At 37.0% G+C, this 17,336-nt stretch overlaps 2 pseudogenes; both read left to right on the top strand.

Moving 5' to 3' along the window:
* The first annotated feature begins 302 nt into the window (after nt 1-302).
* Nucleotides 303-1,236, top strand: LOC131395097 (olfactory receptor 5W2-like; annotated as a pseudogene).
* Nucleotides 1,237-12,650: 11,414 nt separating this feature from the next.
* Nucleotides 12,651-13,576, top strand: LOC131395729 (olfactory receptor-like protein OLF2; annotated as a pseudogene).
* Nucleotides 13,577-17,336: the final 3,760 nt, after the last annotated feature.

The following is a 17,336-nucleotide window of genomic DNA, read 5'->3' as shown; positions in this document are numbered from 1 at the left end:
AGGAAGGTAACGCTCAGAGAAATGATAGAGCTTCTAGGAAGTCATATACCTCAGGAATGACATTTAGATTTAGATCAAAGTTTCTCGACTGCCTATACCAGATATTTTTTATTATTGTCTTACAGATAGCAATATCTCTTCAAAGACTGGGTATGTGACTGGGTAATTTTCTGAGCATTAAAAAACAGTTACAGAAAGAAATCATTTTCTGCCTTACAGATGTTTTGTGGATGTCCAGAAGAGGTAAAATATGACTGTCATTTTCTTGATTATTTTCTTATAAATTTAGGCAAGAACAAAGAAGAATGGAGAGAGAAAATTTCTCCTCTTTGACTGAATTTATTTTCTTGGGAATTACTAATAACTCTGAGATGAAAGAGACCCTATTTGCCATGCTTCTAGTTATTTATCTCACTAATCTTCTGGCAAATCTTGGAATGATCATTTTAATTAGAATGGATTCCCAGCTGCACACACCGATGTACTTCTTCCTCAGCCACCTCTCTTTCTGTGACCTCTGCTATTCCACAGCAATTGGACCCAGCATCTTGGGTCCTTTTAGCCAAAAACAAATCAATCCCCTTTCATGGCTGTGCTCTTCAATGTTTCGTCTCCTATACTTTTGCAGATTCTGAGTGTCTACTGCTGGCAGTGATGGCCTTTGATCGGTACAAGGCCATTAGCAACCCCTTGCTCTACACAGTCAACATGTGCAGCAGAGTGTGCTCCCTGCTCGTGGCCGGAGTTTATCTGGTGGGAATGGCAGATGCTTTGATACACACGACATTAACATTCTGCTTATGTTTCTGCGGGTCAAATGAGATTAACCATTTCTTCTGTGATATCCCTCCTCTCCTACTGCTCTCATGCTCAGATACAGAGGTCAATGAGTTAGCAATATTCACTATTTTTGGCTTCATTGAACTAAGTGCCATTTCAGGAGTTCTTGTCTCTTATTGTTATATCATCCTGGCAGTGATAAAGATCCACTCTGCTGAGGGCAGGTTCAAAGCTTTCTCCACCTGCACGTCCCACTTAACTGCTGTGGCAATTTTCCAGGGAACTATGCTCTTCATGTATTTCAGGCCGAGTTCTTCCTACTCCCTAGATCAAGACAAAATGACCTCACTGTTTTACACTCTTGTGATTCCCATGTTAAACCCTCTGATTTATAGCCTACGGAACAAGAATGTGAAAGAGGCCCTAGAAAAATTGAAAAGTAAAGGATGGTTTTAAATATTTATATTACGCTTATGCACACAGACACATTTAGTGATTGTCATTTTCATAAAATTATATAACACAATAGATGGGAAACACAATTTTCTCACATGTTTAAATGAGTGAGTATCCGTACTGAAGCCCAAAATAAGAAAAGGCTGCAGCTCCCTAACCTGTTGTCATTCACTATGGTCTTGACTTTATTTATGATACTACTTTATAGTGAAAACTAACATGACTTTTCTAATTTTACCATATTTTTATCATTCATTCTTTCATTCAAACATTATTTCAAGGATACTAAGATTTATCTAGTGTTCACAGAGTGCTTTTTGTGTATTTGGATACTTTGCATTTCATGATGAATCCAGTAGTTTCCATACTAATGAATCCTATAATCTAGAGGAATAAACAAACATTTATTAACTAAGTACTCAAATATTTCATAATAAGAGTAAAAACTTTCATGAAGTAAAAACCTGGGGGTTAAAAATCTAGAAAAAAATTTAGAATCTAGTGTACAGAGGAAAGGCTTCCCTGGATGGAGATACTCAGTCTCAGATCTAAAAAAATGCAAGCTGGAGATAGGAAAGGATTCTAGACAGAGGGTCTGACAGTCAGTGGTCTTGAGGTGGCCAGTTCTATAACTTTTTAGTATTAAAGAAGTCCAACACGGACAGGTGGTAAAGAGAAATGTAAAGTGTCTTGATAAATTACATCATTGTGCTGTAATTACTAACTATCAACTCCACCATCACTTCCTCCAGGAAGCTTCTCTTCCATTCCTCCCCTTTCTCAGCTCTGGTTAAATGTCCCATTTTGTAGTTCACAGACAACGCTCTTCTTAAAATATTGTTTTAGTATCACGCTGTTTATTAAATCATTGTCTCTAATATGGGATTGTAAGCAATCTTTGCTCAAGGATTGAGCATTCCATCCCCATTATACAAAGCACTGCACGGTGTCTGGGACACAAAATGGCAAAACAAATATATAACAAAGTGAAACATCAGATAACATTTTTGATTGCTAATTATATGTCAATAACACAAAATTAACTGAGGATTAATGATATGTGGCTTGATTATATATATTTTATAACTTTTATTAAAGTACATAAATGGTGTGGATACTAAGGTAATGGACTATAGAAATCTACGTATTAATTACACTAGAAGTAAACAACACTCTTCTGTGTACATTCTTGAATATTTGACTATTTCTTCTGTCTCTGCTCCAGTTTCTGACGATTAAAGCACTGATTAGCTTGTTGAGACAACATGGATACGGCCAGACATGTGAAGGAGCATGTAAGACTCAAGGACTTGCTTAATTATCCATTACAGTTGTAGAAGTTAAAAGTCACTGAATGTCTTAGATTTTCTAGCTACTGTTTTTAAATTCCTTTGTAAGAAAACATTTCTAAATGAAAGTAAAGCCTATGAAGATTCTCTGGTTTTCAAAGGGGCATTTGTGTGACACTGTGAGTTCTCACACAGACTCATGCTCAACAAACATATAGAGAATTTTTATTCTCAATAAAAAACTTTAAGGCATTTCACCTGTACCACTTTTTCCTCAGTTGACACATATTCTTTTGGAAATGTTACTTATGCATCAGTATGGTAGAAAACATTTTTTGAAATATATTGTTCAAGGATAACGGGGTGTCAGTGGATTGCCACTAATTTAGAGGAAGTAAACACACAATCTGATTAACTCATCTCCTTCTCTTATGACTGCTATATATTACAGCATTTAAGGACTGATTTGATCTACATATCGGCTGTTTTATCAGACCTAGAGGGTGTGAACTAAAGAGAAGGAAATTTTAAGTCCTCTAAATGGAATTTGAAAAATAGAAGTGAGTCAATTAATTTTGGGCTTCCTCTTCTTAAAGTTGTGAGGTTGAATAATAGATTATGGGGAATATTTTTTAGGGAATCATGACTCAAATATAAGCTTGGGCAGATGGACTATAATGAGTCTTTATCTTGGTATTCTATACAAAAAGGAAGCACTACATCAAAAGCCTTTGTATATTCCAGCCTGTCTACTTGAATCCTCATCACCCCTTCCCTCCTTAGTCACTCTACATCACATCCTTCTCACATGTCCCCAGTGGCTGATGACAAATATTATTTTCCAAATACAATATTATTGGGGTCAAGGGGCAGTGTTTATTGTGACACAGAAAGCTCCTAAACTGCTCTTCTCCCATGGGCACAACAAATGAAGAGCTACACATGGTACCATTCACTTTGAAAGAAATCAAGAAACTAGCTAAGTGACTCTTACACATTGAGTAATGAGAAAATATCCACCTTGATACAGGTAAAGAAGGCTCAGACACACTTTCACCATAACTCTCACTCCCAACTCAGGGACATACAGTTGAGAGGGAACAACTAGCTCCCAGCTTCTCCCTGAGGAGTGAACAGTGTGGACCCCACATATAGTGTCCCAAATTTTAATACTCCCAGAGGGACAGGCCTCCAAATCCCCATATCTCTGAAAGCCAATGGAGCTTGCATCCATAAGACCCACGAGACTAGAGCAAACAAAAATGCAGTTGTTAAGGGAAGTCAGCACTATCTGCAGTTATTATACCAGGGCTTGGAGCAGAGATAGAGGGCAGAAAAGCCCATCTCTTAGTCTTTCTCTGATTGGTTTCTATTTGCATATTTTAAAAGCTGCTGCCTGAGAGTCAGGCCTTAAATTTAGCATGCGTCTGGAGGCTGATTGGCATCCTCCTGGGAGATCAGGAAAGCCTACAGACTCCCCCCAACTCTCTCACTCCTGCCCACCTCAAGTCACGGATATCTCCCTGGAAGGAGATTGTATACATGTCCACACCCGAGCTTTTGTGGCTGCCACCCAAGGAACATGTTCCCAGATCACCTGACTCTGATGGCCAACAGTGCTTCCATTCAGGAAAGCCATAGAAGATTGAAATCATGTCAAGCGTCTTTTCCCATCACAATGGAATGAAACTAGAAATCAGTTAGAAGAAGAAAACTGGAAAATTCACAAATATGTGGAGATTAAACAACACGCTGCTGAACAACCAATGAGTTAGAGAAGATATTAAAAAAGAGCTCAAAAAGTATCTTAAGATAAATGAAAATAGAAACACAACATATTGAAAGTTAGAGAATGCAGCAAAAGCAGTTCTAAGAATAAAGTTTACAGTGAGAAATAGTTACATTAGAGAAAAAAAGAGATAACTTTGTACCTCAAGGAAAAAGAAAAAGAAGAACAAACTAAGCCAAAATTTAGTAGAAGAAAGGCAATAAATATCAGAGCTGAAATAAATGAAATAGCGACTAAAACGACAACGGAAAAGATCAATCAAATTAACAGCTTATTTTTTTAAACTATAAACAAATTTTAGCTAGATTTACCAGCAAAAAAAAGAGCCAGGACTCAAATAAATAATATTATAAATTAAAGAAGGGACATTACACTTGATACTATGCAAACACAAAGGATCATAAGAGATTACTATGAATGATTACATGCCAAAAAAATCAACAAATTAGAAGAAATTGATAAATTCCTAGAACATACAACCTACCAAGACAGAGTTAGGAAGAAATAGAAAATCTGAGTAGACCAAATACTAGTAAGGAGATTGAATCAACAATCAAAAACTCCCAAAAAAGAAAAGTCTAAAACCAGATCGTCTTATTGGCAAATTCTATTGAACATTTAAAGAATGAATACCAATCCTTCTCAAACTCTTCCAAAACATAGAAGAGTAGGCAGTAATTCAAAACTCATTTTACAAGGCCATCATTAGCCTGGTACAAAAACCAGACAAAGACACTACAAGGAAAAAAAATTAAACGTCAATTTTCCTGATGAACATAGATGCAAAAATCCTTAACAAAATATTAGCAAACCAAATTCAATTGTTCATTAAAAGGATCATGCACCATGATCCAGTCTGATTTTCTCCAGGGATGTAAGGATGTTTCAACACTTGCAAATCAATCAGTGTAGTCACCATATTTAAAAAAATGAAAAAAAAATCCCTTTATCATCTTGATAGATGAAGAAAAAAATCAAGTGACAAAGTTCAACATCCTTTCATGATAAAACTCTCAGCAAACTAGGTAGAGAGGGCATTCACACCAAGATAAATAAAGGTCGTATATGACAAACCCATAGCTAACATCATATTCAACAGTGAAAATGTGAAATCTTTCACTCTAAGATGAGGAACAAGACAAGGATGCCCAAACTTGCTACTTTTATTCAACATACTACTGAAAGTTCTAGCCAGAAAAACTAAAAGAAATGAAAGACATACAAATGGGGAAGGAAAAAGTGAAATTGTCTCTATTTGCACATAACATGATATTATATATAGAAAACCCTAAAGACTACACCAAATAACAATTAGAACTAATAAACAAATACAGGAAAGTTCTGGATACAAAATCAATATACAAAATCAGTTGCATTTCTATTCATTCACAATGATTTACCAGAAAGAGAAATTAAGAAAAAAAATCCCATTTACAGTTGTGTCAAAAAGAATAAACTATTTGGGAATAGAGTTAACCAAGGAAGTAAGAGATCTACATACTGAAATCTATAAGATATTGATGAAAGAAATTGAAGAAGACAAAAATAAATGGAAAGATATTCCATGACCATGCATTGGAAGAATTAATATTGTTAAAATGTCCCTACTCTCCAAAGCAATATACATGTTCAATGCAATCTCTGTCAATATTCCAATGACATTTTTTTTGTGGAAATAGGAAAAACAATCCTAAAATTTGTATAGAACCGAAAAAGACCTCTAATTACCAAGCAATCTTGAGAAAGCAGAACAAAACTAGAAGCATCACACTTCCTGATTTCAAACTATATTCCAAAGCCATAGTGATCAAAAAGAGTATGTTATTGGCATAAAAGCAGACATGTTTTTACATATAGATCAATGGAACAGAATAGAAAACCCAAAAATAAACCCACTCATTTGCGGTCAATTAACTTACAACAATAAATCCAAGAATATACAATGGGGGAAAATAATCTCTTTAATAAACAGTGCTGAGAAAACTAGGTAGCCACTGCAAAAAAATGAAACTGGGTTCCTATCTTACCCCATACACAAAAATCAACTCAAAATGAATTAAAGACTTGAACATAAGACCTGAAACCATAAAACTAAATAAAACATAGGGTTAGGAGGGAAGTCAAGATGGCAGCCTAGGCAGACTCTGAACTCACCTCCTCCCGCTGACACAGCCAATTTACAACTACTCGTGGAAAATTACCCCTGAGACAGAACAGAAAACTGGATAAGAGGAACTCCTGCAACACCGGACAATCCTAACTGAGGTGGAAGAGGCAGAGACTCCCTTCTGGAGAGGAAAAATGCCGCCTTCACAAGCCGTAGCGCCTCACGGCCGCCAGGAGCAGCGCACAGGTCCGCAGCTTCCCTGGAGGCACAGGGCCCTGAGCCAGGGAGCGCCCCTGCTGTGGGCATTTTGTGGGCCCAGCACAATGGAGACCAGCGGCATAATATCTGACTTTGCCTGCTACTAAAACATTGGGGAGTACCCCCAGAAAACCCGGTTCACAAAGACACTAAAACCGGCTCTTAAAGGACCTGTGTGCAAACTCACCCATTTCAGAAAGCATCCTAAAATCTCCAGAAAGAAAGGTGCACAGTGCTGTGGTGAAAAGACACCCACCTAATAGGCCCTGAATGCATCTTGGTGAGGGGTGAGACCTCTCCAGGGACTGGGACATTGGCTGCGGCCTTTGTTGTGGCCTGATGTGGGCGTGCTGACACAGACGCCATTGGAGTTCTCCCTGGGGCCTGCTAGCCCAGTCTGCCCCACCTGCTAGAGCACCAATTTAATCCAGCTCAGCCAGGGCACGCAGCCCACCCTAGAGACTGGCCCCACCCAACAACAAGCCCTCAGGCAACTTGTGGGCCTGCATAGATTGGTGACTGGATTGCAGCCTGGCAACTGAGCCGACTTTAGCTGGGCAGGGCATGCACAAGGAGCCTGTGGAGAGTGTGGGGCAGTAGTGGAGTGTGTGGGGCTCACGCCATGGAGACACTGGGTCTGCTTCAGGAGGTCAGGGCACGCACACGGGGCAGGACTGTGTTGGCTGTGTGTGTGGACCGGTGGGCTGCAGGGCTTGTCAGCTGCACAAGATTTGTGCTTCTCAAAGACCCACATAGGGGGTTTGCCCCACCTTCCAAAGCCTGAAACAATTGGGTGCTCCCGTGCCTGAGGCCAGCCCCACCCAGCTGCAATCCTCAGAGAGCTGACAAGAGACCTAATAGGCTAGAGGCTTACAGCAATTGTAAGGCCCTGAGCCTAACAACTTGCCACGCTGGGGGCCTACTCACTTAAAAGAAATACTGCAACACAAATGTGGTATTAGAACTTGTAGCCAACTGTACTGGGGCTCCCCACACCTGATAAAGACACTGAAGGGCCCACAACAACTACAAGCAGCTGAGCATTACAACAGCTGGCCAGGAGCATAACTTGGCCTCCCTGGGCGCCTACAGGGAGAGCAAACAGGCCACAACAGAAGGACACACGTAGCCCACATAGGGGTCACCCCTGGAACATTGAGAACTGAGGGAAGCACACTGCAGGCCTCCTAAGCCATCACTTACATAAGGTCACTTATCCAAGAGCAGGAGACGTAGCTGACCTACCTAACATGTAGACACAAGCACAGGGAAAGAGGCAAAATGAGGAGGCAAAAGAATACATTCCAAGTAAGAGAACAGGACAAAACCCCAGAAAAGGAACTAAGTGAAACAGAAATGAGCAACGTACTCGACAGAGCGTTCAAACTAAGAGTGTTAAGGATGCTCACTGATGTGGGGAGAAGAATAGATGAACTCAGTGAGAATGTCAACAAAGAAATGGAAGATATAAAAAAGAACCAATCAGAAATGAAGAATACAATACTGGAAATGAAAAATTCACTAGAGGGACTCAAAAGCAGAGTAGAGGATACAGAAGAACGGATCTGTGAGCTGGGCGAAAGACTAGAAGATATTACCCAAGCTGAACAGGTAAAAGAGAAAAGAATTAAAAAGAGTGAGGACAGTCTAAGGGACCTCTGGGACAACATCAAGCGCGCTAACATCCGTGTTATAGGTGTCCTGGAAGGAGAAGAGTGAGACAAAGGGGCAGAGAATCTATTTCAAGAAATAATAGATGAAAACTTCCCTAACCTAAGGAAGGAAACAGACATCCAGGTACAGGAAGCACAGAGAGACCCAACCAAGATAAACCCAAAGAGGCCCACACCAAGACACATCATAATCAAAATGTCCAGAATTAAAGATAAAGAGAGAATCCTAAAAGCCACAAGAGAAAGTCAAGTTACATACAAAGGAAACCCCATAAGGCTATCAGCTGACTTCTCAGCAGAAACCTTACAGGCTAGAAGAGAGTGGCATGATATATTTAAAGTGATAAAAGGAAAAAACTTACAGCTAAGAATACTCTACCCAGCAAGGTTATCATTCAAAATGGAAGGAGAGATCAAAAATTTTCCAGACAAGCAAAAATTAAAGGAGTTCATCAACAAGAAAACAGTGCTACAGGAAATGTTAAAGGGACTGATTTAAGGGAAAAAGAGAAGACCTCAAATAGGAAAAATTATCTATTTCCATGATAAGAACGTAATGGATACAAATGCACAAACAAGAGGTTAGATATGATATCAAAAACATAAAAGGAAGGAGGAAGGGAGTTAAAGAGTAGAGCTTTCAGACACAGGTCAAACTAAAGAGACCATCAATTCTGTACAGAAGAAGAAAGGAAGAGAGAAAGACTACTAAAACACTGAGGAAAAAAAAAGTTAAAAAATGGCAGTAAGTCCATACTTATCAATAGCTACTTTAAACATTGCAATCTATAGATTTAATGCAATCCCTATCAAAGTTCCAACAACATTTTTCACAGAAATAGAAGAAAGAATCCTAAAATTTATATGGAATAACAAAAGACTCCGAATAGCTAAAGGAATCCTGAGAAAAAAGAACAAAGCTGGAGGTATAACACTCCCTGATTTCAGAATATACTACAAAGCTATAGTAACCAAAACAGCATGGTACTGGCACAAGAACAGACACACAGATCAATGGAATAGAATCGAAAGCCCAGAAATAAGCCCACACATCTATGGACAGCTAATCTTTGACAAAGGAGCCAAGAACATACAATGGAGAAAAGAAAGTCTCTTCAATAAATGGTGTTGGGAAAACTGGATAGCTGCATGCAAAAAAATGAAAGTAGACCCTTACCTTACACCATACACAAAAATTAACACCAAATGGATTAAAGACTTGAACGTAAGACCTGAAACTATGAAACTTCTAGAAGAAAACATAAGCAGTGTGCTCTTCGACATCAGTCTTAGCAACATATTTTCAAGCACCATGTCTGACCAGGCAAGAAAAACAATAGAAAAAATAAACAATTGGGACTACATCAAACTAAAAACTTTCTGCACAGCAAAGGAAACCATTAACAAAACGAAAAGACAACCTAATACTTGGGAGAAGATATTTGCAAACCATACATCTGATAAGGACTTAATCTCCAAAATATATAAAGAACTCATGCATCTCAACAACAAAAAAACTACCAACCCAATTAAAAAATGGGCAAAAGACCTGAACAGACATTTCTCTTAAGAAGATATACAGATGACCAACAGACACATGAATAGATGTTCAAAAACATTAACTTTCAGGGAAATGCAAATCAAAACTACAATGAGATATCACCTCACGCCCGTCAGAATGGCTATAATTAACAAGACAGGAAACAACATGTGTTGGAGAGGATGTGGAGAGAAGGCAACTCTCATACACTGCTGGTGGGAGTGCAAACTGGTGCAGCCACTATGGAAAACAGGATGGAGATTCCTCAAAAAATCAAGGATAGAACTACCATATGATCCAGCTATTCCACTGCTGGGTATTTATCCAAAGAACTTGAAAACACCAATGCGTAAAGCTACATGCATGCCTGTGTTCATTGCAGCGTTATTCACAATAGCCAAGACTTGGAAGCAACCTAAGTGCCCATCAAGGGACGAATGGATAAAGAAGATGTGGTATATATACACAATGGAATACTACTCAGCCATAAGAAACGATGAAATCCAGCCATTTGTGACAACATAGATGGACATTGAGGGTATTATGCAAAGCGAAATAAGTCAGAGGGAGAAGGTCAAATACCGTATGATTTCCTTCATTAAGTAGTAAATAATAACAACAATAAACAAACACATAGAGACAGTGATTCGATTGGTGGTTACCAGAGGGGAAGGGACGAGGGGGGAGGGCGAAAGGGATAATTTGGCACGTGTGTGGTGGTAGGTTGTAATTAGTATTTTGGTGGTGAACATGATGTAATCTGTGCAGAAATAGATGTATAATGATGTACACCTGAAATTTATACAATGTTATAAACCAATGTTATTGCAATAAATAAAAAATTAAAAAAAAAAGTGTGCTAAGTACAGTTGACGTTATACTCACAAAATAATTGAAATCTAGTTGGATGACGTGGTTGGAGGAATGAAATCACACATGCTTAATAAAAAAAGTATTTAATATAACTATTGAGGATTGCTATATTTCTAACTGGGAAGGTGAAGGAGATTGTTTCAGAAAGGAAAGGAACAGGATAAAAATAATTAAGGATAAATAATAACAAAATAATCATTTTACTAAATAAATTTATTAATTTAATCAATTTAACAGGATAAATAATAAGTAACAGATAAAATAATTAAGTAGATGGTCTATTTGAGTTTCATTGGATGTCTGATTTGACTGGAGGAAGCCGGCGTAGACTCAGGGTAGAAGTGAATCAAACTGTAACAATCATTCTCCCTGCCTGACATTGATCAATTTGGTGCAACAGTGAAGAGTTAAAAGTTCAAACTTTGTTGAAATTATTTCAATATTCTCAGAGAAAAATTCAGAACTAGAAATCTAATTAATCACATGTTTGCATAATACTGAAGTGTGAGGGCAGAAGCTACAGAGATTTAAGTCCCGAATGTCACTAAGTAAAAATAAAATGTGATCTGTCTAAATTGTTCAGCTACCAGAGACAAGCACAGAAAGACTTGCTCATACAGGTAGGTTTCTGAGTCACCAAATTTAAGGAATGAAGAAAAAACACCCCTACGTTTGGAAAAATGAGGAATCAAATATTTAAAAAACTGTAAATGAATATTTTTTAAATTTATTTCCTTTAGTTAACAGTCAACAATCTAGTGACAAAATATTATATTTCTTGTTAAAGCAGGGTGAATCAGACTCATTTTGTTTAGCAAATGAATGGTTTTACCTATTTATATCTTAATCAAAATTAAGAAGACAAATCTTGGGTTTTTTAATCACTGTGAAAAAATAGATGCAAATTTTAAATTTTTTTCTATTTTTATCAGTAATAATTGAGATATCACAATACAAATACTAATTTGTATAAATTCAACCCCATATGACCCACATATCACATTTACTCAAGTCAAAACAAAATCAGATCATCACTTATATTATGATTCTCATATATGTATAGAGAAAGACCTAGGTACATGCACACACATACACACACACTCACACAAACAGAAGCCTATATACCAAAGATATGTTTATTATTTGTGTTCCCATCTCTATTTTTCATGAAAAAGGTTTAAAATCTAAAGAAATGAAACATGTTGAATTCTGTTGTTTCCACTTGTTTTTAACATTTCTTTCTTGCTGGTCAAGAGTCATGTTCTTTGGCATCAGAACACTCCTGTGTGTAAGTAATAATAATGAGGCAAAGCAGTAATATATTTCTAAAGAAAAGTTCATTAGAATATATCTAGTGTCTCAATAAATAATAAAACAACATAGAATAAGGAGTAACATCATATCATTCATTATTTTTAAATGAGAGATGTTTGTTTTGTCTGAATTTAATACACACTCAAATAAACCATGATTCTTGAAGAACTCAGTATAATCACTTGAACGCTCCATTGGTTATTTATTTTTCAAACATAAGGCTGCATATTCCACCTTTGTCTTTAATTTAGGTGTTTTGACCTGTAATGAGCTTTCAGTTCATGACTGACTGCTGAGATAGAGCAATGAAGGTACACACAAGCCGCATACCTCATGGATTACACCCAAACTGAGAATCAAACTCTCAAAATCCTATCACAGACACTATAACTTTTGTCAACAATATAAAAATAAGACATCTGGATTATTTTTTGATGATAAAGAGTATGATATACTGACATAAACTCTATATGATTTATAGATTATATTTTTGTGAGTTTCAAGAAGAGTTAAAACATTTATCTATCATTTTCTTGTTCATTTCTGTAGCATTTTAGAAGAATAAAGTAGAATGGATGGGGAAAATTGCTCTTCTTTGAATGAATTCCTTCTCCTGGGAATTAGCAATAACCCTGGAATCAAAGTGACCCTATTTACCACATTTCTAATTGTTTATCTCATTATTCTTGTTGCAAACCTTGGGATGATCATTTTAATTAGAATGGATCCCCAGCTGCACACACCGATGTACTTCTTCCTCAGCCACCTCTCCTTCAGTGACCTCTGCTATTCCTCAGCAATTGGACCGAAGATGCTGGTAGGCCTCATTGCCAAGAACAAGTCAATTTCCTTCTATGGCTGTGCTCTGCAATGGTTGATCCTTTGTACTTTTGTAGATTCTGAGTGTCTACTGTTGGTGGTGATGGCCTTTGATAGATACAAGACCATTAGCAACCCCTTACTCTATGCAGTCAACATGTCCAGCAGAGCGTGCTCCCTGCTCATGGTTGGAGTTTACATGGTGGGAATTATGGATGCTTTGATAAATACAATATTAACACTCCATTTATGTTTCTGTGGATCAAATGAGATTAACCACTTCTTCTGTGATATCCCTCCTCTCCTTTTGCTATCTTGTTCAGACACCAGGTCAATGAATTAGTGATATTTACCATTTTTGGTTTGATTGAACTGGTTGCTCTTTCAGGACTTCTTGTGTCTTATCGTTACATCATCCTGGCCGTGATAAAGATCCACTCTGCTGAGGGCAGGGTCAAAGCTTTCTCCACCTGCACCTCCCACTTAACAGTTGTTGCAATTTTCCAGGGAGCTCTGCTCTTCATGTATTTCCAGCCCAGTTCTTCCTACTCCCTGGATCAAGACAAAATGACCTCATTGTTTTACACCCTTGTGAGTCCCACGTTAAACCCTCTGATTTATAGCCTACGGAACAAAGATGTGAAAGAGGCCCTGAAAAAATTTAAAAACAAAAAGTGATTCCACTGAAAAGTTACATACATATGTATATGTTATTCTCTCAGTCTTACACTATTATACATGAAAATATTTAAAAATAAAAAGTGGTTTCACTTACAAAGTATATGTATATATCTTCTCCCAATCTTACACTATAATACTTGAAAATCAAAATTGTTTTGAGTAATGTGGAGGGATCCAATAAGTCTTTATACTATGTCCCAGCCATACCAAAATTTGTCATTCCATAAGTACACCATGCTTCATTTTATGTCTTGAGTATATATTCAGCACTCCCGATTTGTGGAAAATTTCTAGACTCCTATTTTGTCAAATTTTTGTTTACTCAATCTTTTATTTTTGCATTAACTTAATTTCTAGAAGTTATTGAGCGTTTTCTAAGAGTCTGTTGTACTTCTATGTGCTTTGTATTTCATGGTGATTCTAGAAGTTTTTATACTAGTGAATCTTAATTATTGCCTAAAGGAAGTGTCAAATATGAATTGAATAATCGTTCAATTATTTATAATGAACTATTATTATGCCATAATGTAGAAAGACTAGGCACTATAAACCCAAAACACATTGTTCAAGTATAGTGAACAAAGTTATAAAGCGCTTCCTGGAAATGGAATCAAGTAATCTGGGATCTAAAAGATAAATTGGAATTAACTGAGAGCTGGTAGAGAAAGCGTTCTAGGCAGATGGATCAACAATTAGAGAGGCCTTGATGTGGGCAGGAACATGTCATTTCTGTGGGATTAAAAGAACGTAAAGGAGACCAGTGTGGCTGGTTACAGAGCTCAGAGGGCACTGGCCTGATGAGCCAGACTCTGCGCTGCAGCTCAGAACCCAGCCACTTCCTCCAGGCGCCTTTCCTTCCTCCCATCACTCTCTAAGGCTGGTTCACACACCGCCCTGCGCCTCAGAACACTGTCAACCACACGGCTCTGTTTCCTAAACTACTGCCTTCAGTGCGGGGTTTTGAACACTGAGATTAAGGACTGTGCATTTTATCTCTTTACCCAAGCAGCAGCATAGCATCTGAAAGAAGGATACTAAAAAAAAGTTATTTTTTATTGAATCTTTATTACATGTAAGGCAAAAAAAAAAAAAAATCACTGAGGGTCTAGTATGTGCCTTGAATTCGTTTTTGTATCTTTTATGTAAAAACATTAAGTGGTTGTGGATGCTAAAAGTAGTGGAAAGTCAAAGACATACACGTAAGTTATTTGGAAAATAATTAAACCAAAGAGTTCTTATCCAGGTATTTACAAGATGTTTGATAACTTCACATTGGTCTGCTCTAGTTTGCTGATGATCTAATCACTGGAAGTGGCTGGTTTAGAAACAGGGCAAAGACATGCATCTGAAGAACCATAAAAGAATCAAGGGCACTCATATATTTGCTACAATTACACAAGCTAAAAGTCATCAATATCTAATCCCATCTAAGTTTCCTGGTAAAATGCCTTTGAGTGAAAACATTTCAGATAGACAGTAAAACCCAAGGAGGATAATGAGACTCCTCTGCTCTCCAGAGTGATAGTCTTTATGGGATTCTGAGACATGGTAGGGGGAAGCATAGAGTTGAAGAAAACACGGAGGATGCTTCTTTCAGTTATAATATTTCCTCAATCAAACCATTTGAAATTTGGGTTATTCTCTTTTGAAATTTTACCTATAAACTAGATTCTATCATGAAAAGCAGCATGACAGGAGTGGGATTGAATCACTAAAGTCCAAGCAAAGTTGGATGTCAATCTCAGAAGTAAAAATGCCATCTAACTAGCACATTGCTCTCTTATAAGACAACAATAATGTATCTAAAATCAAATTTCATCTGCATCTTAGCTCCCATAAGCAAACTTAACTCTAATTCGTGAACTAGAGAGGACTGTCTATTAAATGACATATTTTAAGCTCAATAAAAGGATGTCTACAAATGGAATTGACTGATTTTTAAAATTTGTGAGATCTTGTGCCTAAATTTGTGAAAGCAAAAGATGAATAATCACTTAATGGAAACATTGGGAAATTCATGATTGAACTAGGGGCTTGGACTGTGACCTGCAAGATATTTCTGTCTGGTTTTCCTAAGAAAGTCAAGGAGAGCTAGTACTGAAATGCTTTAATCTATTTTACTTAATCTAATTCAATCCTAACCATTTCCTTCTCTCTCAATTTCTGTAACTCTTATGTTTGTCATAGTATGCCCATCACTAATTGGTGGCAAATATTATTGTCCAAGTAAGACATTATCAATCTCTGTGTAATGGGTCAATATTACAGGTCAATTCCTTCATCATAGTTCCTTATTTATGCCCTGACACTGGCATTCTTAAACATAAGCACAACTAGTGATGACAGATTTGGGTATATGTAGAATGATACAAGAAATTAACTGCACACTGGCAAAAGGTGTTTAACAAAGTAAGTAAAAACAATCAATACTAATTCTCACTACTTTGATAAGTGTGTGGTTCTTTCTTTTAGGCAAAAAATTTAACCCAGGTTGGTATCCTCTCTAGAAACATGCTATGAACTGGAGAAACAATGACAACAAAATTGGGTCTGAATCTACTCTCAACTCACAATAACTGTGACCTTCAACACGTCACTTTTCCTCTTTAGGTCTCAGTTTCCACTCCGTCAAAAGAGGGGTTTGAACTGGATAATCTTTATTGTGCATTCTAGTTACCACATTCTGTGTCTATATTGATTTGATTCTACCAATGAGTAATGCACAAACCTAATTCTATATTTGAGGAGATTAAAAGAGAATGACAGATGGGTAGGAACGTATTTACACCAAAAGACTACACTACATCTCCAGGCCAATTTGATCTAAAATGGAACTGGAAATGATGACAGATAGCACAGGTTTCAGGACCCTCAATACCATTGAGCTGAACCCATTTATCTTACCTTATGTTCTACATTTTGACTTTGAGACACTTCATAAAAGTAGATATCCAACTTTATTAGTCATCAGGGAAATCACATACTTTGCATAATGGCAAAAATTAAAATGACAGACAACACTAAATATTGGTGAGGATGTGGAACAGCCAGACGACTCACCCACTGAAAGTGTGATAGTGGAAGTGTGGATTGGCAAACGTCATAGAAAACTATATGATGATATTTACTGAATATAAATTTTATACACACGTGTGCCCACACATTTTCAACTCCTGGTTTTATACGCAAGATAAATGAATGTATATCTCTACGAAGAGACATTTACCAGAATGTCCATTTAAGACTATTTGTAACAGATAAAGGGAAAACAACTCAACTGCCTATCAACATTAAAATAGATAAATAAACAATGATATATTTGTACAAAGAATAGTATACAACAATGAAAATGAATGTATTGCAATTGAATGTAACAGCATGGATGGATGGCACAAACATATTATTGAATGACACAGAGCATACTGTAGACATGAATTTATGTGGGTTCAAAAAGTATGAAGTTACTCTATCATAATAAAACTCACAAAAGTGGAGGTAAAAGATTAGACATTTAGGAGGGAGCATATAGAAGGCTTTGTTGATACTGGTAATGCTCTATTTCTTGGTCTGAGTCCTGGTTACAAGGATATTTTTTTTAAAGTTATCTATTTGTATACTTATCATAAATATTCTCTCCATATTCATATATAGAGAAACATTTTTTTTCCTTTTCCTTTTCACATCAAAAAGGTTTTCCAAAAGCAAAGTGTATTCATCATTAGATTATAAGAAACTTCAGAATTTTATTATTACAAAT

This window comes from Diceros bicornis, chromosome 31, assembly GCF_020826845.1.
Source record: "Diceros bicornis minor isolate mBicDic1 chromosome 31, mDicBic1.mat.cur, whole genome shotgun sequence".
NCBI lineage: Eukaryota > Metazoa > Chordata > Mammalia > Perissodactyla > Rhinocerotidae > Diceros > Diceros bicornis.
Note: the sequence above shows the minus strand (reverse complement) of the source record. Positions and strands in the feature narration are given on the sequence as shown.